This window comes from Hippocampus bargibanti, linkage group LG07, assembly GCF_051943395.1.
Source record: "Hippocampus bargibanti isolate YZ-2025 linkage group LG07, ASM5194339v1, whole genome shotgun sequence".
Lineage (NCBI taxonomy): Eukaryota > Metazoa > Chordata > Actinopteri > Syngnathiformes > Syngnathidae > Hippocampus > Hippocampus bargibanti.
In genome coordinates, this window is record NC_142740.1 from 23,387,460 (window position 1) to 23,414,559 (window position 27,100).

At 50.2% G+C, this 27,100-nt stretch overlaps 1 long non-coding RNA gene across 1 annotated transcript in view; it reads left to right on the forward strand.

Moving 5' to 3' along the window:
* Positions 1-3,191: 3,191 nt before the first annotated feature.
* LOC148895843 (uncharacterized) overlaps positions 3,192-27,100 on the forward strand; it is a 218,200-nt gene continuing 194,291 nt past the window's right edge. Inside the window, exons 1-2 of the long non-coding RNA XR_016115627.1 lie at positions 3,192-3,551; positions 3,932-4,039. This is a non-coding gene — a long non-coding RNA (uncharacterized LOC148895843). The remainder of the gene's footprint in view (positions 3,552-3,931; positions 4,040-27,100) is intronic.

Here is a 27,100-nt window from a genome sequence, read left to right on the forward strand (position 1 = left end):
ACGCCATCTCTTTCGCCACTTTTCCGTGTGAGGCCGGAGGGCTCGGGGCGTTAACGCATGCAAATTATTGAACATCGGGTAACGTTTATGAATGCCTGCTGACCGATTATCCGTCGTTAACCACACCCGCCTTTTCCAATGCCGATACTAAACACGGGGTAGAGCATTTCATTCCCACGGTTGGCCCGCCAGTTTTTGCCCGCGCTCGTCGCCTCGACGCGGCAAAATTGGCAATGGTGAAAGGGGAGTTCGCAACGATGGAGCGCTTGGGCATCGTGAGGCGTTCCAACAGCCCGTGGGCCTCACCATTACACATGGTGCCCAAAAGTGACGGTTCGGCTGAATAACATAACCACACATGACCGTTACCCCATCCCGCACATTCAAGATTTTTCCGCACGTTTGGCCGGCGCCGTGATCTTTTCAAAAGTAGATTTAGTTCGCGGTTATCACCAGGTGCCGGTACGGGCGGAGGATGTGCTCAAAACAGCGGTGATTACCCCCTTTGGCCTCTTTGAATTTCTCCGCATGCCTTTTGGCCTGAAGGGGGCGGCACAGACCTTCCAAAGACTGATGGACTCAGTCTTGCGAGGTCTTGATTTTGTATTTGTCTATCTAGACGACATCCTTGTGGCCAGCCCTTCACCGGAGGAACACCTGTCGCACGTAACCGAAGTTTTCAAGCGCCTTGATTCGCACGGCCTTATAGTTAACCCTGTTAAGTGCCAATTTGGTCTGTCCAAGATCGATTTCTTGGGGCATCGTATTTCTCCACAGGGCGCCATCCCCTTACCCGCCAAAGTGCAAGCAGTGGTGGATTTCCCCCGCCCGGCCACAGTTAAGGCTCTGCAGGAGTTTTTGGGCATGATCAATTTTTACAACCGGTTTCTTCCTCACGCAGCCGACCTCCTACAACCCCTATACGGCGCCTTGAGAAAAAAGAAGGCTAACGACCCCGTCGAGTGGGCACCGCAACGAGCACAATCCATCCAACGGGCCAAGGAAGCTCTTGCGGGTGCAACTCTTCTGGTCCACCCAATCTCAACCGCACAGGTGGCTTTGACTACCGACGCGTCTGATGTTGCCGTAGGGGCGGTGGTTGAGCAGCTTGTGGAGAACGAATGGCAGCCCCTTGCATTTTTCAGTCGGAAGCTGCAAGATAACGAACGCAAGTACAGTGTTTTCGACAGAGAGTTGTTAGCACTCTATCTTGCAACGCGCCATTTTCGTTTCCTCCTCGAGGGGCGCCGGTTTACCGCATATGTGGATCACAAACCACTCACATTCGCCATGTCAAAGGTGACTGAACCGTGGTCGGCCCGACAGCAACGGCAATTGGCGGCCATTTCTGAATTCACAACAGACATTCAGCACGTGGCCGGCAAATGTAACCCTGTGGCCGGTTGCTTGTCACGCGCGATTGTGTGTCCAGTCCAGCTCGGGGTGGATTTTTCAGAGATGGCCACCGCCCAATCTGAGGATCCGGACATCCACGAACTCAAGGCAGCAGGCACAGCCCTGAAACTTGAGAAGGTGGCACTGTGTGAAGGGGGTCCCGCTCTCCTCTGCGATGTGTCTACGGGTCGCACTCGTCCCGTGGTTCCGCAGGAGTGGCGTCGGCGAATTTTTGATTCTATTCATTCCCTCTCACACCCTGGCGTCCGGGCGTCAGTCAAACTACTTGGGGCCAAGTTTGTCTGGCCTGGGTTACGAAAGGACGTCAGGAAGTGGGCAGCTGCATGCGTGGCATGTCAGCGCGCCAAAGTCCACAGGCACACCCGAGCAAACCTGGAAACTTTTCCAATTCCGGACAGGAGATTTGACCACGTCCATGTGGATCTGGTCGGGCCCCTCCCTCATTCGCAGGGTTGCACACATCTCCTCACCATGGTCGATCGAACCACTAGGTGGCCGGAAGCAGTCCCCCTGTCCTCCACGACCTCGGCAGATATTGCCCATGCATTTCTGTCGTCCTGGGTCGCACGTTTCGGCACGCCAGCCGATATCACTTCGGACAGAGGCCCCCAGTTTGTGTCCGAGCTCTGGTCGGCCATGGCGCAATCCTTGGGTGTGCAGGTACACCGCACTATGGCCTACCACCCGCAGGCTAACGGGATGTGCGAACGCTTCCACCGGTCACTGAAAGCCGCGCTACGGGCCGCGCTGTCGGACGGTAACTGGGTCGACCAGCTTCCGTGGGTCCTGCTCGGGTTACGTTCGGCCCCTAAAGAAGACCTTAACGCCGCCCGCAGAGTTAGTGCTCGGTCAACCACTCCGCGTTCCTGGTGAATTTCTGCCTGAAGCTTCGGGTGCACCTTCATTCCCCCTTTTGCCAGCAGAGGCCCTGACTCCAGCACCAATTCACCACTGCGTCCCCAAAATATTTGTTCCGTCTGCTCTTAGGTCAGCCCGTTTCGTCTTTGTGCGTCACGATGCCCACCGCTCTCCCCTCCGACATCCGTACGACGGCCCGTTTAGAGTGCTCAAACACGGTGAAAAGAGTTTTGTGGTCGATATGGGTGGGCGGAGGGAGGGCATTTCAATAGACAGTCATTTAGTTGCAGGCGAGGACGTTTCGCCGGCCCAGGCCCCACGTCGCGGACGCCGTCCGAAACCTCCAGCCTCACCGCGGCATGCCAGGGTTGAGTGTCGTTCCCCCACTGAGGTCTCGCCCGAATCACCTGCCCGAATGATTTCACCTTCACCACCGAATGACGGACTGCATAGTCGTTGGGGCAGGCTGGTTAAGCCCCCTGCAAAATTTTCACCATGACCTTCCTTCTGGGTGTTCTTGGGGGGGCTGTGTGGCGGGCACTAGGACCAGGCATCTCACCCAGCAGGTGCAGAGGAGGGGGCGGTTCATGTTACATATATTACACTGCATTTGCTGTTTAGAGTGAGATCCACTTGTTAGCCGTTGGAATAAACACGTCTCCACATTTAGTCGTGTGTGCTCATTCCTCAACGGCTACAGAGTAATTGTACATTATAAACACTGTACTACAGTGTTTATTTTGTTTTATTTTTTATCAAAACGCTGTGCGTAGGTGAGGCACACAGTTCTCCCGCCTCATGACAGGCAGGGGGCGCTTGTGATTCCAGAGATACTTCTTACTCCACGTCTGCAGAATAATAGAATTAGAGACAGAAAGCTACAGTAAACAGTTAGCAAGTAAAGTGCAACCCATTTTTTCGTGTTGCTTGGCCTCACTTTCAGAATAGAGGATTACATATCTAAATTGAAAGAATTTTCTCAACTGGACTTTCAATCGAAGCAGGAGGTAATAATTAAAGGAAGACCAACACCGGATCTAAAAGGTTTGCTTCAGACAACGGGACACAATACTCGCTCTTTTCAGGCGGACTGGTACACGCGAAAAGGCTGGCTGTGTGGATGTCCAGCAAGAAACCGCCTTTTCTGCTTTTCCTGCCTTCTGTTCTCAACTTGTGACAATGTCTGGACTCAAATGGGATATTGCGACCTGAAAAATTTACAACGGAGCCTCATCAAAAATGAGCGAAGACTCAACATCAGCATCCACAATGCTAAGGTAAAGGAGAACCGGGAGATTTTAAAAGATCTCATCAATGCCACCTGCTTCCTTGCCAAACAATAGCTGGCATTTCATGGAAATGATGAAAGTAAATGCTCTGCTCATCGTGGCAACTATGTTGAACTATTACATGCTTTCGCTCAGAAAGATGACCGGCTAGCAAGTCATTTTGGGACATCCACTATATTTTCTAGCCTGTGAAACAGAATACAGAACGATTTAATTGAAGCAGTTGGTGATGTCATTAGAAATGACATTAAAAAGGAGATCGGTGCAGCCCCATTTGTTGCTGTAGAAGTAGACGAGATTGTCATTCTCAGCACTGAAAACATACAGTCGGAACAGGACTGATCAAGGACGACTTTCTTCACTGGCAGTGATCCCCGTTGAGACGGAGAGACTTTTAAAACTGAAGAAAGATAAGGAAGGCTTCTACAAAGAAGTTATCGATGCCTTCCTTCAGAAGGAGCGGTCATGGACTAAAGGTAACACGATAAAAACGTTTTTTTTATTGTTTTTTTCTATGCTACAGTTTGTATATATAAAGAATGCTGACATGAAATTTTAAACAAAATACGTTAACTGTTGCCAATCAAATGGTGAATAAACTACTCTGTAGAGTTCATATGTTTGTAAATTTGACTATGATGACGTCAGTGCCTCACCAGCCATGAACCTCACCGCACGTCACTGCTCACAGCCAAATATTGACAACAATTGGATTCTCAAGATACATATTACCCAAGGCCTGTTTTGCTTCAACATCACAGTGATGTAATAAAACTAATGTATTATTTGTCCCCATTACGTGTGAGAAGAAGGATGACAGGGCAATGAGGATCACATAGTCTGGTTAATATTGTATTGCCACTGTGTAGGCAATTGTACAGACGAAACAACTTTTATTGGTTTTGAAGATCCAAACATGGTTTCGCAACCAGAACACCTGAGACCACAGGGAGCTGTTATTCTCTTGGCTAACAGTGAATTCCAGGTACATCTTCAGTTGAGTACTATAGTAGTGAGTAATATAAAAATGAAAAACGATAAAATACACCAAGGTGTATTATCACATCAGCCTTCATTAGTTGTTTGTTTTTTATTCAACTATGATGATGGAACATTGCAAAGTGACACTGTATGAAATGCATTATTTGTGGATCAAGTCATTGTAGTGTCAAAGTTATTCATGTTTCCTTGTGAAGTGATAATAACTTTTTTGTGTGCGGGTGAGCAGCGGCAGCCATTCGCGCCAGTGTTCACTCTACCCGGAAGTAACACAGCAGCAAAGTTATGAAAGGAAGAGAAAAGGAAAAAAAGTAGAAAAACAAAATACAAGAGCTGCTGGAAAGGCAGCCACACTAGCGGCGCAATTTTGAAGTCAAAAAAACAAAAACTAAACTAAATAACATGACAAATCAAAGACACAGAGAGTCACTCATTCTTCAGCACTTGCTGCACCCTCTTTGTGACATGAAGCAGCTCTAGATGAAAGAGGAGAGGATCAAAGCATCCTTTTTCGCAGTGGATCAAAGTCAATGTTAAAGTCAGCTTTATTGTCAAATATGCTAATATGCATGACATACAGCACAGATGAAATTACTGTCCTCTCTGACCCATCATGCAAGTCACTTATAATGACTTTAACAAACATAATAAACACGAAAACGCCAATTTGCCAGGAGAGGGGAGCCACTGTGTGTTCACGCGCCGCCATCTTGGGAAAAACAAAAAAACAAAAATAACAAACATCAGGGAGGTTATAGTGGAATGTGGACGTCTACGACAACCTAAATGTCATTCCTTGGTTGGTTGGATATTCTTTCGGTGCTTGTGTTCGATTTCTCCAGGCACTCCAACATACTAAAACATGCCTGAGTTTATGACTACATAAACATTCAGTACAGTGTTAGACACCTTAAACTCTCTTCTTTCACTACAAAAAAAGTTTATTCCTAAATTATATGGGTCTGGAGTTATATGAACTTGAAATGAGGGCGGCTGTCCAAAATGCAATGCAATACATACATATGGGTTTCCGTAGCACTTTGACAACAGCTGAAGCTGGAACAAAGCGCTAAAATAGAAAAAAAGGAAATTCTGCCCCTTTGTGGAAAAGAAAAAAAAACATTGCCAGACATCATGGCAAGCGCTATATCGACACCCAAGCATGAAAAAACAAAACCCGAACAAATTCGGGAATGGGGCTCTGTCATATTTTCAATTCCCGAATAACTTTGTGAATGGCAGTGAATGACTTAATTGAGCACATTTCCAATTCAGTCAGAAAACAGCCCTAGAATTACTATTGCATTTGTTTGGGGGAGCGAACAACTTTTGCAGACATCATTTTTAATTCAAAAAGTACTTCAAATTTCAAAAAAGTATGAAAGGGCCGATTTCAGTGAACCTTTCACCTGGTCTTCATTTGGCCTTGATTTATCTCATGGTCTATATTATATTATATATTTTCGTCCGTCCTTGACAAATGTTACAATTCTTTGTTCCCTCACCAATGCTTAATATAAACAAATGAACTGACTTGGCTGAAGCAAGCAATCATTTAAACAACAGGCACGAATAATTAGAAGCTACTCAATGAATTATTTGGCCCCAGAGAAGACTGATTTACTCTATTTAAAATCCAGGTGGGCGTGACTGAAAGTGGAATGTCCCTTTTCTGCAGCTGCTAATAAACCCCAGTATAAAATCGTAGAACCAAGGCAAATCTCCCTCATCAATTTCATCGCTAAAAATAGCTCTGCTCCAAAGGCAGGGAGAGAGGGCCGAACTTCATCGCTTTGTTCCATGGCATTTACCAAACAAATGCTGTTAAATAACCATATCACGCTTCAGGGAGGGGGAACAAAAATGGGGATTATTTTTTCCCCCTATGAGATGTGAGAAGAAAATGGCTCCCTTTTCTTTCCCTCTTGCTGCCGTGGCCAGTTTTTTTTTTTTTTTTTTTTTTTGGAGGAAACATCAGTACTGTTAGCAGCTAGTGCAGTGAGTTCTGGAGGCCGAAGAGATGAGGAAGCAGTACTTAATGTAAGGCAATGGATTAGAGATACTGATGATGCCTCCGCGGTTAAAGGAGAAGCAAAATAAAGGAAAAGGCGGAGTGAATGAAAGTGAAATATATTTATGTCTCATCTGAACGTGAGCATGCAGTAAGTTCTCTACTTGGCCCTTTTTTCTACCAGTGTGTACTTAATTTGAATATTCCCGGTGGAAAATGTGAAAACTGTTGAATTCTTTTATATGCAGTATAGTGGACATACGGTAGGCTGCCACATAAATAACATGGATCCGGATGTAATTTACCGTATTTTCCGGTGTATAAAGGGCAGCCAAATGCTTTGGTTTTCTTCCAAAGACGACGGTGCGCCTTATACATGTGAACTAATATTGAGATACAACAGGTCTCGCAACTACTGTCAGCTTCTACTGTAGCGCCTTATAATGTGGTGTGCCCTAATTATTTAATATATTTATATATTATATCTGGGAAACTTTTTTTCATTCATTGAAGGTGCGCCTTATATACAGAAAATGTTTGAAAATACACCATTCACCATTCATAGGGGGTGCACCTCATACTCGGGTGCGCCTTATACTGCAGAAAATATGGTTTGGGGTATCTGCGCACATATGTATTTTGTTTTTTTGTTTTAGTTTTTTTAATTCACAATGTAACTAAAACTATTCCTTTTTGAACTTACATGACTTTAATTACAGATGTCTACACAAATGTATTGCACTGCTTTCAAGTGCGTGTAGCTCAGGGGTGTCAAAGTCATTTTTTGCCGCGGGCCACATTGTAGTTATAGTTTCCACTCGAGGGCCATTATGAATTTGGGGAACCCATTAAAATGTTTAAATCCCTTCAAATATTACATATAGAGCACACAGCAAATTAATGAATAACTCGTTTTCAAATCTGAAGTGAAGAATAATGACTTTTATTGTGGTTGACATCCAAAAATATGAAATTTTGGCTCAGATTTTAGCAATCATCATGGAATTTAACAAGTTTGATTTGCTTTCACGGGCCGAAAAAAATGATGTGGCGGCCCGGATTTGGCCCGCGGGCCTTGACTTTGACACATGTGGTGTAGCTAGACATGACATTCGCATGTGGGGGTGTGTATGAGACAGGGATGTGGTGGCTTACATTTGCTGCCTACAGCACAAGCTTTTCTGTGTTTTTGTTTCAAGCTGGGTGTGAGTGGGAGAGTGACTGTTTTTTGTCTCTGTGTGCCCTGTGATTGGCTGGCAACCAATTCAGGGTGTCCCCCGCCTCGTGCCCGAAGACAGCTGGGATGGGCTCCAGCACCCCCGCGACCCTAGTGAGGAATAAGTGGTACGGAAAATGGATGGATGGATGTTTCAAGCTGAAAAGGTGGACCTGTTCCTCTAGAGAGGCTGTGAATGCATAGCTTGCCCCAGATCTTTGAAGCAAACATACCGACTATGTTGTCAACAATGTCGCTGAGAGCACCACTGTAACAATGCACTTTGCATCGCCATCTCTGCTTGAGAAAACTAAATTTTGAACCCTGGGATATCTGGGTGAGTCTTGGAAAATGAAACTGGCACAATACGATTGTGAGAGAGGAGAGATTAATTGGGTTTATTATTTTATTTGCCTGCCTCTTGCACTCATGTGTCACTGCGCCATTTCTCAAAGCTAAATTTATAAATTAGTTCTGCAACAATAATAAGCACTCAATGTTATTAAACGGCATCAATAGTCTGGCATTTTTTTTATGATTTCCCTGACGCCGTGTCAAAACCTAAAGGAAGTGGAACAAATTAGCTCTGTCTAATACATAACACAAAGCTGTTTTATTTCATTTATGTGTAATTGTGACAAACAGATAATGGTGAAGTATGTTTATGAGCTATGTCATGATAGTAGTGTTATGCTGCACAAATGCTTGACATGATCCAGTCGAAATACTCCAAAAACTAATAATTACAAAACAAATGTCAGCATCTTTTTACAGTCTTGTGTAGACAGACAATTTTGAGGGGTACTTGTCGATGAAAAAATTAGCCAATGCTCACCCTTCCCAACTTTACTCTCGTGCCTGGTATAAATGATGGTTTTCTTAAACTATTCACTTTATTGTCGTTCACGACAGTTCCGCTGTTAGCCCACCAGATAAATATCGTTTTGGGTCTTCGACTACGCAACACGTTGCATTACAAGATTAAACCCCATCTAAGCATTGTATTCTTCAGTCATGATTCAGTCAATTGTTGCAGAAAATAAAAAAAGAAACAACGTGGACCCTTCCCTGGATTGTGCGGAGATGGAAATAGCGTACAATAAAAGTACTTGAGCCAACAAATGTGTTAAATGACACCGCATCTGATAAGCTTTTATCTTTGTGGTAGTAAATTTAGCATCAATTTAAATGCAACATACATTGTTTTTTAAAAAAAAAATAATAATAATAATAATAATAATAATAATAATTATTATTATTATTATTATTATAGTAATAATAATAATAATACATTGTAGCCGTTGAGGAATGAGCACACACGATTAAATGTGGAGACGTGTTTATGGATCTGAACTGAACAGCAAAAGCAGTGTAATATATGTAACATGAACCGCCCCCTCCTCTGCACCTGCTGGGTGAGATGCCTGGTCCTAGTGCCCGCCACACAGCCCCCCCCCAGAACACCCAGAAGGAAGGTCAAGGTGAAAATTTTGCAGGGGGCTTAACCAGCCTGCCCCAACGACTACGCAGTCCGTCTTTCGGTGGTGAAGGTGATTCAGGCGAGACCTCAGTGGGGGAACGACACTCAACCCTGGCACGCTGCGGTGAGGCTGGAGGTTTCGGAGGGCGTCCGCGACGTGGGGCCTGGGCAGGCGAAACGTCCTCGCCTGCAACTAAATGAGCTGGTTTGAGCCTGTCTATTGAAATGCCCTCCCTCCGCCCACCCATATCGAGCACAAAACTCTTTTCACCGTGTTCGAGCACCCTAAACGGGCCGTCGTACGGCGGTCGGAGGGGAGAGCGGTGGGCATCGTGACGCACAAAGACGAAACGGGCTGACCTAAGAGCAGACGGAACAAATATTTTGGGGACGCAGTGGTGAATTGGTGCTGGAGTCAGGGGCTCTGCTGGCAAAAGGGGGAATGAAGGTGCACCCGAAGCTTCAGGCAGAAATTCACCAGGAACGCGGAGTGGTTGACCGAGCACTAACTCTGCGGGGGCAGCGTTAAGGTCTTCTTTAGGGGCCGAACGTAACCCGAGCAGGACCCACGGAAGCTGGTCGACCCAGTTACCGTCCGACAGCGCGGTCCGTAGCGCGGCTTTCAGTGACCGGTGGAAGCGTTCGCACATCCCGTTAGCCTGCGGGTGGTAGGCCATAGTGCGGTGTACCTGCACACCCAAGGACTGCGCCATGGCCGACCAGAGCTCGGACACAAACTGGGGGCCTCTGTCCGAAGTGATATCGGATGGCGTGCCGAAACGTGCGACCCAGGACGACAGAAATGCGCGGGCAATATCTGCCAAGGTCGTGGAGGACAGGGGGACTGCTTCCGGCCACCTAGTGGTTCGATCGACCATGGTGAGGAGATGTGTGCAACCCTGCGAAGGAGGGAGGGGCCCGACCAGATCCACATGGACGTGGTCAAATCTCCTGTCCGGAATTGGAAAAGTTTCCAGGTTTGCTCGGGTGTGCCTGTGGACTTTGGCGCGCTGACATGCCACGCATGCAGCTGCCCACTTCCTGACGTCCTTTCGTAACCCAGGCCAGACAAACTTGGCCCCAAGTAGTTTGACTGACGCCCGGACGCCAGGGTGTGAGAGGGAATGAATAGAATCAAAAATTCGCAGACGCCACTCCTGCGGAACCACGGGACGAGTGCGACCCGTAGACACATCGCAGAGGAGAGCGGGACCCCCTTCACACAGTGCCACCTTCTCAAGTTTCAGGGCTGTGCCTGCTGCCTTGAGTTCGTGGATGTCCGGATCCTCAGATTGGGCGGTGGCCATCTCTGAAAAATCCACCCCGAGCTGGACTGGACACACAATCGCGCGTGACAAGCAACCGGCCACAGGGTTACATTTGCCGGCCACGTGCTGAATGTCTGTTGTGAATTCAGAAATGGCCGCCAAATGCCGTTGCTGTCGGGCCGACCACGGTTCAGTCACCTTTGACATGGCGAATGTGAGTGGTTTGTGATCCACATATGCGGTAAACCGGCGCCCCTCGAGGAGGAAACGAAAATGGCGCATTGCAAGATAGAGTGCTAACAACTCTCTGTCGAAAACACTGTACTTGCGTTCGTTATCTTGCAGCTTCCGACTGAAAAATGCAAGGGGCTGCCATTCGTTCTCCACAAGCTGCTCAACCACCGCCCCTACGGCAACATCAGACACGTCGGTAGTCAAAGCCACCTGTGCGGTTGAGATTGGGTGGACCAGAAGAGTTGCACCCGCAAGAGCTTCCTTGGCCCGTTGGAAGGATTGTGCTCGTTGCGGTGCCCACTCGACGGGGTCGTTAGCCTTTTATCTCAAGGCGCCGTATAGGGGTTGTAGGAGGTCGGCTGCGCGAGGAAGAAACCGGTTGTAAAAATTGATCATGCCCAAAAACTCCTGCAGAGCCTTAACTGTGGCCGGGCGGGGGAAATCCACCACTGCTTGCACTTTGGCGGGTAAGGGGATGGCGCCCTGTGGAGAAATGCGATGCCCCAAGAAATCGATCTTGGACAGACCAAATTGGCACTTAACAGGGTTAACTATAAGGCCGTGCGAATCAAGGCGCTTGAAAACTTCGGTTACGTGCGACAGGTGTTCCTCCGGTGAAGGGCTGGCCACAAGGATGTCGTCTAGATAGACAAATACAAAATCAAGACCTCGCAAGACTGAGTCCATCAGTCTCTGAAAGGTCTGTGCCTCCCCCTTCAGGCCAAAAGGCATACGGAGGAATTCAAAAAGGCCAAAAGGGGTTATTACTGCAGTTTTTGGCACATCTTCTGCCCGTACCGGAACCTGGTGATAACCGCGAACGAGGTCAACTTTGGAAAAGATCACGGCTCCGGCCAAACGTGCGGAAAAGTCCTGGATGTGCGGAATTGGGTAACGGTCGTGTGTGGTTACATTATTAAGCCGACGAAAATCACCGCACGGCCGCCAAGAACCGTCACTTTTGGGGACCATGTGCAATGGTGAGGCCCATGGGCTGTTGGAACGCCTCACGATGCCCAAGCGCTCCATCGTCGCGAACTCCCCTTTCGCCATTGCCAATTTTGCCGCGTCGAGGCGACGAGCGCGGGCAAAAACTGGCGGGCCAACCGTGGAAATGAAATGCTCTACCCCGTGTTTAGTATCGGCATTGGAAAAGGCGGGTGTGGTTAACGACGGATAATCGGTCAGCAGGCATTCATAAACGTTACCCGATGTTAAATAATTTGCATGCGTTAACGCCCCGAGCCCTCCGGCCACACACGGAAAAGTGGCGAAAGAGATGGCGTCAATCAAACGACGGTTGGCAATGTCCACAAGAAGTCCGTGAGCACATAAAAAATCGGCGCCAATTATGGGAACTGTGGTCGCGGAAAAATAAAGTTCCACTTGAATTCCCGTCCGTGGAAACGCACAGTCACCGACCTGGAACCGAAGTTAGCGATGGGCGAGCCGTTAGCTGCGCACAAGGCAGGCCATCCACCTGCCATCTTGTCCGCAGCGGTGGGCGTCAGCAGGCTTACTTGTGCCCCGCTGTCCACAAGGAAACGTCTTCCTGACGAGGAGTCCGTGACGAAAAGCAGCTCGCTTTCGTTGCTGGCGCCCACGGCTGCTACTGGGTGCACGCGCGCGCACACACACACGGACAAGGGCGTGCACGCACACGCACACACATACGCAAGCAAACACGCACGCACACGCGGCCACTTTTCAACAAAATGTCAGAATATATTATTTAAAATAACTTTGTGATAGTACTCACCGTTAACATGAATGGTTTTCCGTTCCTCGTGATTGGTAAAAATCCAGGAAAACGATCGGAATGAAATTCAACTTGCCGGTCCAGAGGCAAAGTACACTGCTAGCGAGCCTGCACACGGCTCATAACCTTCCACACTTGCACTTGCACTTATATTTGCAATATACTTCTCGCAGAAGTATATTGATGCTAACGTTAACATGGGGCATTGTTAAAATGTCACCGACATTCGACTGTTTCATCGTTGGAATTGTATCATTGCTAGTTAGAATCAGAGCATTTTCTCTCCTCAAAATCGAATGCTCCAGTGCATTCAAGCTGAAGTGCACCCGTTGGGCTCATTTGAAGGGCCGTTTCCCTGTTTCAACATGACGGCCAGTATCATCCAATCAAAATGGCGATTTCGGCCAACCTTTTTTTTGTCTTTTTTTTTTTTCAACTGGCATGCGAACAAAGTAATTGAAACAAACAAACAACACTGCAAACAAAACACAACAAAAGCAAACAAAACCACTGGTTTTGAATAGCTCGTGGAGCTTCTAGAAGTAAATCAGAGGTGTGTCTCAACAAATTATTCTGCATACTTAACATTTTGTAAACAGTTGGCAACATACATTAGGTGACATAATCGCGTAAGAGACAATACCTGATCGCACAGGAAATAAGAGTTCCTGACAGATAATCATTATACAAAAAGAAAAAAGAGGAGAGAAGTAAAAAATAGAAGAAAGAAGAGAGAGAGAAAGAGTGGGGGTGGTGCCAGGGGTTTTAACATTTCATTGAGTCTGCACAACATAATGAAATTGACAAAAAAGAGAGGGGGGGGAACACCAGATGATTCGGCAAGCACATCATCCTATGCCATATTTTGTAAACAGTTGGCAACATACATTAGGTGACATAATCGCGTAAGAGACAATACCTGATCGCACAGGAAATAAGAGTTCCTGACAGATAATCATTATACAAAAAGAAAAAAGAGGAGAGAAGTAAAAAATAGAAGAAAGAAGAGAGAGAGAAAGAGTGGGGGTGGTGCCAGGGGTTTTAACATTTCATAGTGGGAGTAAACATGGGTTTACTCCCATAGGAGCTGCCGGAAAGGTGGCGGATCTCCTTCTTTGTGTGTATTTCACCATTGACGTCCTTTTTTGAGTTGGATTAAAAATTAATATAATTCCCCCAAATTGCTTGAAATAAATATAATGTGGAAAACTTTTTTGTGTAGACATATTGCATCTCTCATTTCTCCATGACTAAAAGTATTATCAACATTTACATACCTTGAAAATTGTACATGATTTTTTTTAATTTGACATATACTTATTATAATTATTTTATATATATATATATATATATATATATATATATATATATATATATATATATATATATATATATATATATATATATATATATATATATATACTGTTGAATTTTATTTATCTCTGTGGGTTGCGCTATACCTTAAATGTGATTTAAATCAAGTACCCCCCCGTCATAATTGGCAATGCACTGACCCCGTATATCACCCTCATGCATACGTAAAAAATTAAGAACACAACAAAAAACATTGTCTCACCTCTACATGAATGGTCTGCAACTTCTAATTACTTAACATCGGTCTTCATTTATCCATCTTTCATCCCCCAAATCTATTTAATCTATAAAAGTAGCAAGAACTGTGATTATCTGGCAACCAGTTCCAGTTATACTCCGGCTACTGTCATGATCCGGTTGGCGGTGGTGCTGTCGTTTTAGATGTTGTTCCTGTGTAATAGAGTTGCTTGTTCTGTAACCACAAAGGGACATAAGTCTTCTTGTACCAGTCCCAAGCCCGGATAAATACAGAGGGTTGTGTCAGGAAGGGCATCCGACGTAAAAGCTGGGCCAAAACAAACATGCGTATCATACCTCTAAAGATGGAGGTTACTGATTTGCTGTGGCGACCCCTTGAAGGGAAAAGCCGAAAGGAAAAGAAGAAGATTTTATTCCTGTTGACTTTATTTTAATACAATTTGTCAAACACAACCTCCTGCTCCCTCCTGCCTGCTTTTTGGGATCTGCAACCGCCATCACCGCCTTGCAAACCGTGACGGAATGACCCGACCAACCATCGGATCCCGCAGGTACAACGGACCGGTCTCATTTCCACTCTGTGCCTGACAGTGCAACGTCCACCTTAGCCCACGCCTCGTCGAGTTTGAATTGCGTCACTCAACGAGCCATAACGTCCACATCAACGTCCGGCCGAGACCTCTTTCCAGGTTGCCGTCCAGGGTGACACTGGGTGTCTGGCACTGCACGCCCACTGGGCATCGCCCACGTCTAGCCACGCTGTCGTCGTGCATGTTGAATTGAGTCGCATCGACGACGAGCCGTGCAACGTCCGTGTCCACGTCAGTCCGAGACCCAACTCACCGCTGGATCCCGCAGCTGCTAAGGACTGGTCTCGTTTCCCCTGTGCCGGGCAGTGCACGTCCATGTCGAGCGGATGCTTCGTCCCGTAAGTGTTTGAAAAGGGTCACACTCACGTCCACGACAAGCGGTGCCGCTTGCACTTCCACGTCAACGTCCGGCCGAGACCTGTTCCCATAAGGCCGTCCCGGGTGCCTGGCAGCGCAACGTCCGCGTTGAGCCATGTGTCGTCACGTGAATGTGCGAGAGGGATCGCACTCACGCCCACGACGATCAGTGCCGTCCATCATATGCTGGAGAGGCAACGGTTGCCGTCTCCACCATTGTTTCCTGGCGAATTGGACCTTTTGGGAGACTGTTGGGACTTCTGGAAGCAGTCCCGTGAAGGGGGGGTAATGTCATGATCTGGGTGACGACCAATGGGTAGCGCTGTCAGCCCCACCTGCACCTGCACCTGCACAGGTGCTGGTCGTCCCAATCAGTGGCGCTGTCAGCCCTACCTGCAGCCTCGCAGGTGCTGGTCGTTTTAATCGGTGACAGTTAAACTGACTCTCCAGGCACGACCATTCGGTGTCGGATCATTGTATGTTGTATGCTTTGTATGCAATTGTATGCATTGTATGCAGTGCATGTTTGTTTCATCTTGGCAGACTTTTACTCTTGGTCTTTATTTGACACTTTGTATTTTTCTGTTTGAATGACTTTGATGTTTTAAATTTTGTTCCCGTTGACTTTATTTTAATACAATTTCTCAAATACATCCTGCTGCTCCCTCCTGCCTGCTTTTTGGGATCCACAACTGCCATCACCACCTTGCAAACTGTGACAGCTACTGCCCGAAGACAGCGAGGATAGATCCCAGCATGCCTGTTATACTCGTGAGGATAAGCGATTCATATTATGTTTGGATGGATGGAAGAAGCAGCGTTTTTGATGACTACAAAAGTGTAATCGTAGTGTGTGTGTGTGTGTGTGTGTGTGTGTGTGTGTGTGTGTGTGTGTGTGTGTGTGTGTGTGTGTGTGCGTGCGCGTGTGTGTGTGTGTGCGCGTGTGTGTGTGTGTGTGTGTGCACGTGTGTGTGTGTGTGTGTGTGTTTTGTCTACCCAAGGACATCTCAGGTGGAAGGAAACTGAATCATCTTATTAGCATTTCATGCATAAATCAACTATTTATAATGATCCCACTTCTTCTGCATCTCACCCTATCCTAGCCTTTTTGTACATATCTGTCAAATAAATATCATCATTAGCAAGGACCTCTTTCCATTGTATTTTGCTCTTTTGTCATGCAAATTTCCCATCCAATTTAAAGTGCATATTTAGGCAAAATTGAGGACTGGCGTGATAACAGATTTTCTCCTCCGATATAGTGCAGTACAAAATGTTTACTTTTCTGTCCAACGAGATGTGACAGTGCCCCCCCCTCAAGGGACGCCTCTCGGCGGCCCCCCAGGCTTGGATGGGTGAGCCGCATGGAACGCCCGGGTGAGGGATGGGTCGAGGATCCAGGCACGTGGGACCCATTGACGTTCCTCAGGTCCATAGCCCTCCCAGTCGACCAGGTACTGCACTCCTCTGCCCCTGCGTCTGGAGTCCAGTATCTCCCGCACGGTGTAGACTGGTCCGTCGTCCAATATCCGGGGGGGAGGTGGGGGGGCGGGCGTGGGGGCTAAGGGGCTGGTCTCCACTGGCTTGAGGAGGGAAACATGAAACACGGGGTGGATCCGCATGGTGGGTGGTAGCCGGAGCCTCACCGAGACCGGGCTGAGGATGGCCTCGATGGGGAAGGGACCCGTGAAGCGTGGGCCCAGCTTGGCCGAGGACCCTGCCAGCCGAAGGTCCTTCGTGGATAGCCAGACCTCCTGCCCGACCTGGTAGCTGGGTGCTTGCCGTCGATGGCGGTCTGCCACCCGCCGGTTCCGGGATGCGGTGCGTGACAGGGCGTCCCTGGTCTCCTTCCAGACTCTGTGGGCCCGTCTGAGGTGATGATCGATAGACGGGACCTCCACCTGGCCTTCCTGTGTGGGAAATAAGGGCGGCTGATAGCCACAGGCGGACATGAATGGGGACCGACCTGTGGCTGCGGAGACCAGGGAGTTGTGGGCGTACTCCACCCAGGGTAGGTGCAGGGCCCACGACGCCGGGTTGTGGAGGCACACGCACCGGAGGGCCGCCTCCAGGTCCTGGTTCTTCCTCTCCGTCTGTCCGTTGGTCTGGGGGTGGTACCCAGACGACAGGCTCGCCGATGCCCCTAGGGACCGACAGAAACGCTTCCATACCTTGGACACGAACTGCGGTCCCCGATCCGACACGATGTTCGTCGGAATCCCGTGGAGACGGACGACATGGTTAACCAGGAGTTGAGCCGTCTCGGTGGCGGACGGCAACCTGGTTAACGGAACGAAGTGGGCCGACTTGGAGAATCGGTCCACTACGGTGAGGACGACCGTCTTGCCACGGGAGGGGGGAAGGCCTGTCACGAAGTCGACGGAGATGTGGGACCAGGGTCTGGACGGAACCGGTAGGGGCTGGAGGAGTCCGGCCGGGGGCTGGTGGGAGGCCTTTCCACGGGCGCAGGTCGGGCAGGCCTTCACGAAGAGGGTGATGTCCCTCCTAAACCCCGGCCACCAGAACCGTTGGGCGATGAGTTGGATCGTCCTGTTGACCCCCGGGTGGCAAGCTATCTTAGATGTGTGCCCCCAGATGAGCACCTCGGTGCGTAGAGGGGGGGGGACGAACAGGCGATCCTTGGGACAGCCCCTGGGGATGGTGGTGGTTCCCTGGACTTGTTGGACTTTTCTCTCAACCTCCCACCTCAGGGCGCCCAGGATGCGCTGGGCCGGCAGGATGTTGGCGGTGGTCTCCTCCCTTTCTGCCGGCTCATGGATACGGGATAGGGCGTCGGGCTTGGTGTTCTGTGACCCTGGGCAGTAGGTGAGAGAAAAGTCAAAACGGGTGAGGAAGAGTGACCATCGGGCCTGCCGTGAGTTAAGTCTCTTGGCCGACCGGATGGCCGCCAGGTTCTTGTGATCCGTGTAGACGGTGAAGGGGTGTTTAGCTCCCTCAAGCCAGTGTCTCCATTCCTGCAGGGCCAGGACGACCGCCAGCAGTTCCCGATTGCCGACGTCGTAATTGGCTTCGGCGGGGCTGAGCCGGCGGGAGAAGAAGGCGCATGGGCGTAGCTTCTGGTCGGTGGGAGAGCGCTGGGAAAGGACGGCCCCTACTCCGGACTCGGATGCGTCAACCTCGACCGTGAACGGAAGATCCGGGTCGGGATGACGCAGAACGGGGGGGTTGGTGAAGGCACGACGGAGGCGGTTGAAAGCCCCCTCAGCCTCGGGAGTCCACCTGAAAGGGAGCTTGGTGGACGTGAGGTTAGTGAGGGGGAGTGCCTTCTGACTATACCCGCGAATGAAGCGGCGGTAGAAGTTGGCAAACCCCAAAAACCGCTGAAGCTGCTTGCGCGTCTTTGGGATCGGCCATTCCACCACCGCCTTGGTTTTGGCGGGGTCGGCCCTGAGCTGCCCCTGCTCCACCACAAACCCCAGGAACGACAGAGAGCGGACATGGAAGTCACACTTCTCTGCCTTCACATAGAGCCGGTTTTGCAGGAGCCGCGCCAGGACCCGTCGGACGTGTTGCCGGTGTTCTTCTGCAGAGCGAGAAAAAATAAGAATGTCATCGAGGTACACAAAAACAAAAACATTGAGGAAGTCCCTGAGCACATCATTAATTAAATTCTGGAATACGGCAGGCGCGTTCGTGAGCCCGAACGGCATCACCAGGTATTCAAAGTGCCCTAAAGGCGTCTTGAAGGCTGTTTTCCATTCATCCCCCTCACGGATTCGGACCAAATGGTAGGCGCTGCGAAGATCTAATTTAGAAAAAATGGTGGCGGACTGAAGGGGCGCAAAGGCCGAATCCATGAGGGGGAGAGGGTATTTGTTGCGGATGGTGATGTCGTTCAGGCCCCGGTAGTCAACGCATGGGCGCAGGGATCCGTCCTTCTTGTCGATAAAGAAAAACCCTGCGCCCAGCGGGGAACGCGACGGCCGAATGAGTCCTGCCGCTAGAGAGGAGTCTATGTAAGTGCTCAGGGCTTCCCGTTCCGGTTGAGAAATATGGTAAAGTCTGGAGTCCGGTAATGGAGCCCCTGGCTGCAAGTCTATAGCACAGTCATACGGTCGGTGGGGCGGCAGGGATTGGGCGTTGTCTTTGCTGAACACCTCCCGCAGGTCGTGGTAGCAATGTGGCACGCCTTTGAGGCAGATGGCCTCGGGCGGGCCACCGCGGGAGGGGTTACGCCCTGCCGTAGCCGACCGCAGGCAGTTAGCGTAGCAGTAGGGGCTCCAGCCCTGAATGGTGGGGCCCTCCCAAGAAATGGATGGGTCATGGGCCTTGAGCCAGGGGAGACCCAAGACCAATGGCGCGTTCCGGGAGGGCATAACAAGAAATTGGCGGTGCTCCACATGGTTGCCTGCCACTCGGAGCTTAAGTGGGGCCGTGAGGTGGGTGACCCGGGCTAATAATCGGCCATCCAGGTCGACGATCTCCTTAGGGGGAAGGAGATCTAAAAGTCGGCAGCCCAGCAGGTCGGCCAGGTGGGGGTCGATAATGCACCCGTCGGCCCCCGAGTCCACTAGTGCCCGCACTCTTTGGGAGCTGGAGGGGCCAAATAGTTCACTCTCCAGCTCCAACCGTGTGACTCGTGTAGTGGACTTAGCCCCCAACGGATTCCGTTTCGGCGGGGACTTACATTGGCCGTGGGTCCTAGGCTGGGGGCCTCGGGTGCGACGAGCCCTCGGGTTGGCGCGGTCGTCTCCCCCCCCTATCACCATCGGTTCAAAGAGTCCCTCCTGGGGCTGCGCGCGGTCGCTGCCGGGTGTGGTCGACTGGGGTCGGCTTCGGGGTACCTCGGGCCGTCGGTCGCTCAGCTCCTTTCGCCGCTCTCGAAGACGCTGATCCAAGCCGATGACAATCCCGACGAGGTCGTCGAAGGTGGTGCCGGCGTCGCGGGTAGCCAACTCATCCTTTAGGTCGGAATTCAAGCCGCGACGAAACACCCCCCTCAACGCTCGGTCGCCGTAGCCGCTGCCAGCGGCCTGGATCCGGAAAGCGACGGAGTATTCTGCGGCCGAACGGGCCCCTTGGACGCAGTCGAGGATTCTCCCTTCCGCCTCGACCTCCGTCACTGGATGGCGAAACACCCGGCGAATCTCGGCTAAGAAGTCCGGATACGAGGCGCACAGCTCCGGCCGGGACTCTCGTACCGCCAGCACCCATGATTCGGCTTCACCCGCGAGCAGGCTGGTGATGAAGGCTACCTTAGCCTCATCGCTAACGTAGGCGTCAGGATGTTGTTCAAACACGAGCGCACACTGCATTAGGAATTGAGCGCAGCGCTCGGTTTCGCCTGCGTAGCGTGAGGGTTGGGGTAGCGGGGGCGTGCGCCTGCCCACGGGCGGGGGGGAAGGAACAGAGAGGGTGGCGATGCACTTTTCCATCTCCTTGAGGCGTTGAGCCAGCGAGGTAGTGGCGTGGCGCATTTCCTCAATCGTCTGGGCCAGCTGGCTCGAACGCTCCGCCTCTTGAACAAGGGCGGTAAAATACCTGTCAACGCCGGCGGGGTCCATGGGTGGTCGGAGTATTGTGTGACGATCGCTCGAGTGCTAGGAGGCAGACCTCGAGCGACGGACTCTTGGTGTTAGGGAAGGACCCGAAATACACGGCGTGACAGGCTTGGATGGATAAAGAGTCTTTACTGGACAAAGCATCAAATAATAACAAACAGGAATGAGTGAAGGAAGATAACTGAATGATAGCAGACCTGGCAACACGGAAGTGGAAACGGCAATGACCAAAAATACTCCGACGGAGACGGTAGTGAGCGCGAAACAGATATAGTCAGAAGGCACCATCAGTGAAATGACAATCAGCTGTGGGAACCCAGGTGTACGATGATTGGAGGGGCCGTCTCCCAGGATTGGCGGAGGAGGTGACAGGAGGGGCGGGGCGCGCCCCGGATGGCAACGAGATGTGACAGGGACCTCCACCTGGCCTTCCTGTGTGGGAAATAAGGGCGGCTGATAGCCACAGGCGGACATGAATGGGGACCGACCTGTGGCTGCGGAGACCAGGGAGTTGTGGGCGTACTCCACCCAGGGTAGGTGCAGGGCCCACGACGCCGGGTTGTGGAGGCACACGCACCGGAGGGCCGCCTCCAGGTCCTGGTTCTTCCTCTCCGTCTGTCCGTTGGTCTGGGGGTGGTACCCAGACGACAGGCTCGCCGATGCCCCTAGGGACCGACAGAAACGCTTCCATACCTTGGACACGAACTGCGGTCCCCGATCCGACACGATGTTCGTCGGAATCCCGTGGAGACGGACGACATGGTTAACCAGGAGTTGAGCCGTCTCGGTGGCGGACGGCAACCTGGTTAACGGAACGAAGTGGGCCGACTTGGAGAATCGGTCCACTACGGTGAGGACGACCGTCTTGCCACGGGAGGGGGGAAGGCCTGTCACGAAGTCGACGGAGATGTGGGACCAGGGTCTGGACGGAACCGGTAGGGGCTGGAGGAGTCCGGCCGGGGGCTGGTGGGAGGCCTTTCCACGGGCGCAGGTCGGGCAGGCCTTCACGAAGAGGGTGATGTCCCTCCTAAACCCCGGCCACCAGAACCGTTGGGCGATGAGTTGGATCGTCCTGTTGACCCCCGGGTGGCAAGCTATCTTAGATGTGTGCCCCCAGATGAGCACCTCGGTGCGTAGAGGGGGGGGGACGAACAGGCGATCCTTGGGACAGCCCCTGGGGATGGTGGTGGTTCCCTGGACTTGTTGGACTTTTCTCTCAACCTCCCACCTCAGGGCGCCCAGGATGCGCTGGGCCGGCAGGATGTTGGCGGTGGTCTCCTCCCTTTCTGCCGGCTCATGGATACGGGATAGGGCGTCGGGCTTGGTGTTCTGTGACCCTGGGCAGTAGGTGAGAGAAAAGTCAAAACGGGTGAGGAAGAGTGACCATCGGGCCTGCCGTGAGTTAAGTCTCTTGGCCGACCGGATGGCCGCCAGGTTCTTGTGATCCGTGTAGACGGTGAAGGGGTGTTTAGCTCCCTCAAGCCAGTGTCTCCATTCCTGCAGGGCCAGGACGACCGCCAGCAGTTCCCGATTGCCGACGTCGTAATTGGCTTCGGCGGGGCTGAGCCGGCGGGAGAAGAAGGCGCATGGGCGTAGCTTCTGGTCGGTGGGAGAGCGCTGGGAAAGGACGGCCCCTACTCCGGACTCGGATGCGTCAACCTCGACCGTGAACGGAAGATCCGGGTCGGGATGACGCAGAACGGGGGGGTTGGTGAAGGCACGACGGAGGCGGTTGAAAGCCCCCTCAGCCTCGGGAGTCCACCTGAAAGGGAGCTTGGTGGACGTGAGGTTAGTGAGGGGGAGTGCCTTCTGACTATACCCGCGAATGAAGCGGCGGTAGAAGTTGGCAAACCCCAAAAACCGCTGAAGCTGCTTGCGCGTCTTTGGGATCGGCCATTCCACCACCGCCTTGGTTTTGGCGGGGTCGGCCCTGAGCTGCCCCTGCTCCACCACAAACCCCAGGAACGACAGAGAGCGGACATGGAAGTCACACTTCTCTGCCTTCACATAGAGCCGGTTTTGCAGGAGCCGCGCCAGGACCCGTCGGACGTGTTGCCGGTGTTCTTCTGCAGAGCGAGAAAAAATAAGAATGTCATCGAGGTACACAAAAACAAAAACATTGAGGAAGTCCCTGAGCACATCATTAATTAAATTCTGGAATACGGCAGGCGCGTTCGTGAGCCCGAACGGCATCACCAGGTATTCAAAGTGCCCTAAAGGCGTCTTGAAGGCTGTTTTCCATTCATCCCCCTCACGGATTCGGACCAAATGGTAGGCGCTGCGAAGATCTAATTTAGAAAAAATGGTGGCGGACTGAAGGGGCGCAAAGGCCGAATCCATGAGGGGGAGAGGGTATTTGTTGCGGATGGTGATGTCGTTCAGGCCCCGGTAGTCAACGCATGGGCGCAGGGATCCGTCCTTCTTGTCGATAAAGAAAAACCCTGCGCCCAGCGGGGAACGCGACGGCCGAATGAGTCCTGCCGCTAGAGAGGAGTCTATGTAAGTGCTCAGGGCTTCCCGTTCCGGTTGAGAAATATGGTAAAGTCTGGAGTCCGGTAATGGAGCCCCTGGCTGCAAGTCTATAGCACAGTCATACGGTCGGTGGGGCGGCAGGGATTGGGCGTTGTCTTTGCTGAACACCTCCCGCAGGTCGTGGTAGCAATGTGGCACGCCTTTGAGGCAGATGGCCTCGGGCGGGCCACCGCGGGAGGGGTTACGCCCTGCCGTAGCCGACCGCAGGCAGTTAGCGTAGCAGTAGGGGCTCCAGCCCTGAATGGTGGGGCCCTCCCAAGAAATGGATGGGTCATGGGCCTTGAGCCAGGGGAGACCCAAGACCAATGGCGCGTTCCGGGAGGGCATAACAAGAAATTGGCGGTGCTCCACATGGTTGCCTGCCACTCGGAGCTTAAGTGGGGCCGTGAGGTGGGTGACCCGGGCTAATAATCGGCCATCCAGGTCGACGATCTCCTTAGGGGGAAGGAGATCTAAAAGTCGGCAGCCCAGCAGGTCGGCCAGGTGGGGGTCGATAATGCACCCGTCGGCCCCCGAGTCCACTAGTGCCCGCACTCTTTGGGAGCTGGAGGGGCCAAATAGTTCACTCTCCAGCTCCAACCGTGTGACTCGTGTAGTGGACTTAGCCCCCAACGGATTCCGTTTCGGCGGGGACTTACATTGGCCGTGGGTCCTAGGCTGGGGGCCTCGGGTGCGACGAGCCCTCGGGTTGGCGCGGTCGTCTCCCCCCCCTATCACCATCGGTTCAAAGAGTCCCTCCTGGGGCTGCGCGCGGTCGCTGCCGGGTGTGGTCGACTGGGGTCGGCTTCGGGGTACCTCGGGCCGTCGGTCGCTCAGCTCCTTTCGCCGCTCTCGAAGACGCTGATCCAAGCCGATGACAATCCCGACGAGGTCGTCGAAGGTGGTGCCGGCGTCGCGGGTAGCCAACTCATCCTTTAGGTCGGAATTCAAGCCGCGACGAAACACCCCCCTCAACGCTCGGTCGCCGTAGCCGCTGCCAGCGGCCTGGATCCGGAAAGCGACGGAGTATTCTGCGGCCGAACGGGCCCCTTGGACGCAGTCGAGGATTCTCCCTTCCGCCTCGACCTCCGTCACTGGATGGCGAAACACCCGGCGAATCTCGGCTAAGAAGTCCGGATACGAGGCGCACAGCTCCGGCCGGGACTCTCGTACCGCCAGCACCCATGATTCGGCTTCACCCGCGAGCAGGCTGGTGATGAAGGCTACCTTAGCCTCATCGCTAACGTAGGCGTCAGGATGTTGTTCAAACACGAGCGCACACTGCATTAGGAATTGAGCGCAGCGCTCGGTTTCGCCTGCGTAGCGTGAGGGTTGGGGTAGCGGGGGCGTGCGCCTGCCCACGGGCGGGGGGGAAGGAACAGAGAGGGTGGCGATGCACTTCTTTACTGATGTGTTATCCTTCTATTTTCAAAAGCTCTTTTGTTTTTATTTAAAGACTATAAATACAATATTTTTTTTCAAAAGAATGAAAATCATATTTTACAGTAATTCCACGATTGCTGAGAGTTCCACAAAATAATTAGCCTATACCATACCTATAGCCATGCGTGCTAGAGGCACTGTGCTCTTTGGAGTAGTCCCCTGTCAATCACAGGGCAAATATCAAAAACCCACAGAACCAGAGAAACAAGACGCAAACTCTACACAAAAAGGCTTGAACCAAGATTCAAACACAGAACCTGTCGGTCCATATTTGATCCTCATTTAATTGTATACTGCAGTCGTTTGAGGCTTTTTTTGGGTTGATTTTTTTTTTTTTTTTTTTTTTGCTGCACTTAAAAATAACGTTGCCTTTATTCAATATAGTGTTTTTCACAAAGGGGCCCATAATTGAATCATCTTGATCCAGATGCTTTATTAAGTAGACAATACATCGACTTAAAAATGTTTCTAAGTTATTTTATCCTATTACGCAATGCACTACAATAACTGTAATATTGACAATCAATTGAAGTCAAGTTCTTTACATACTTTACAGGAAGGTCTGTGCTAATCTGAATGCTGAATGAGTAATTTGTTGTGAAATTCTGGCTGGGAATGTACCGGCCATTCAGAAATATCCCAAAACTTCCAATGGCCACCATGCGGCCTTCAACTTTTCTTTCCTCTTGACTTTGACACATTTGAAAGACATCCTTGCCTACTCCACCAGCTTTTCAAGTGCCTTTGAATTCTCCGACAGCCTGGGACGTATTCTGTTGTGACTGCGGAGTCACCCACAAGTGCCTTGATGGGTGGTTACCGTTGCTAAGAATTTGCTGGGGGCCCTCCACTCTCACTCGGTAGAATTGGCGAGTGTGTTTGTGGCTCGGGAGAAAAGTGTCACTGTCACAGAGCTGTGATGTGATGATGCTCTTCTCAACTCTGTGCTAACTTGATGTAATTATTCTTGACTCTCATGTTGAAATTGCTGTCATAATTAGCGACAAGGTCAATAAAACCTCACAAGGTTTAGCTGGGCTATCTTGATTAGAATGGAGCGAAAAACATATGCCAAGTCAGGTCATCACATGGTTTGTGTCTCTCAGGTCTCCTGAATTAGATGTATCACAACACACACACCCGAACATTGCAGGATTGTGTTGACCGTATTGTTGATTCAAGATTTCGTTGTCAGATATGTCCAGTCACCAAAGAAGCTCTTTTCCTCAATGCACAGCTTGGAGATGATGATTTGGAAACTCTTCAACCTAGCTAGAGTTTTCTACTTGATGTAATCCCCCTTTCAAACACTTGCCATCTAGTATTTTTCCCTTTCTCCAGTAGATTTTGCAAGATTTTCCACAGGTGAAAGAAATATTTTGGGACCGTTCTTGTACACTATGTAAAAATCTCCACTTGGAGAGCTAGGTCTGACTCACTTCAGTTCCAATATGTTGACGTGCACCTCCGCTTGACATTTTTTTTTTATTTTCCTAACTGCTGCTCTCTTTGGAGGTTATTTCATATTCATTCATTCGTTCGTTCGTTCGTTCGTTCGTTCGTTCGTTCGTTCGTTCGTTCGTTCGTTCGTTCGTTCGTTCGTTCGTTCGTTCGTTTGTTTGTTTGTTTGTTTGTTCGTTTGTTTGTTCATTCATTCATTTATTTGTATTTTCATTTCAAGCAATCGAAAAAGCAACCGAGTCAGTGTTATATCCCAACAGATGAGCAAATTGGTCACATAAGTCAATGTGCCTGAAAGGGAGTGTTAGGGAAAAGAACACATCTAATCCTATTTCCGATATCTGTCGAGGATGTTGATCCAATTTTTCCTTCAAAGAGACAATTGTCCCACTGTGCTTCTGCATCAGCAAGTTCTTCATGAAATTGGCGGGGTTGGCCTGAACTGTTTGTTTTCGTGTCATCTTGCGTGACTGCCATGGATAACAAGACTGGGAACCAATGCATGTTGCAGGTAAACGTGTTGGATATATGCTTTTTAGCACACATGCAAATGTTGTATTGACACTGACACTAGGTTATGTAATGGTTAGCTGTAATCTAACATCGATAGGTAATTTAAACGTTTTTTAAAGAAAAAAGTATAAAATAGTTTCTATCATTAAAAGAAGATTATGCTCCCCACCAATGCATTTCAAAGGCTGTCAAATATACATGGATATTTACTATTTACTTACCCTACCGCCCAACTTCAGTGTTAACAATAACTATTTAAATAATATTTTAACAAAGTTGAATATGTAATTAAATTTGTACCACTTGAGATTGCTGTTTTTCCACTAGCCCCAGTTGAAACAAATGCATTATTTAAAACATGATTCTTCTCTCCACTGAGACATGAGGTGTGGTACTTGACACTGTCACATCAATTTTGGATACATGTTGCCCTTTACTGTTCACCTTGTTTAATTTTAATAATAGGAATTGATCAAATATCTTCTCAACTTCCCTCTACCCGTCATTCATACTTTTTGTATCCACATGGTCCCTCACCTCTCAACGCCTTTGTAGTGATGATGGGAGTAGAATTTTTACATTTTTTGCCGTTGCACATTAA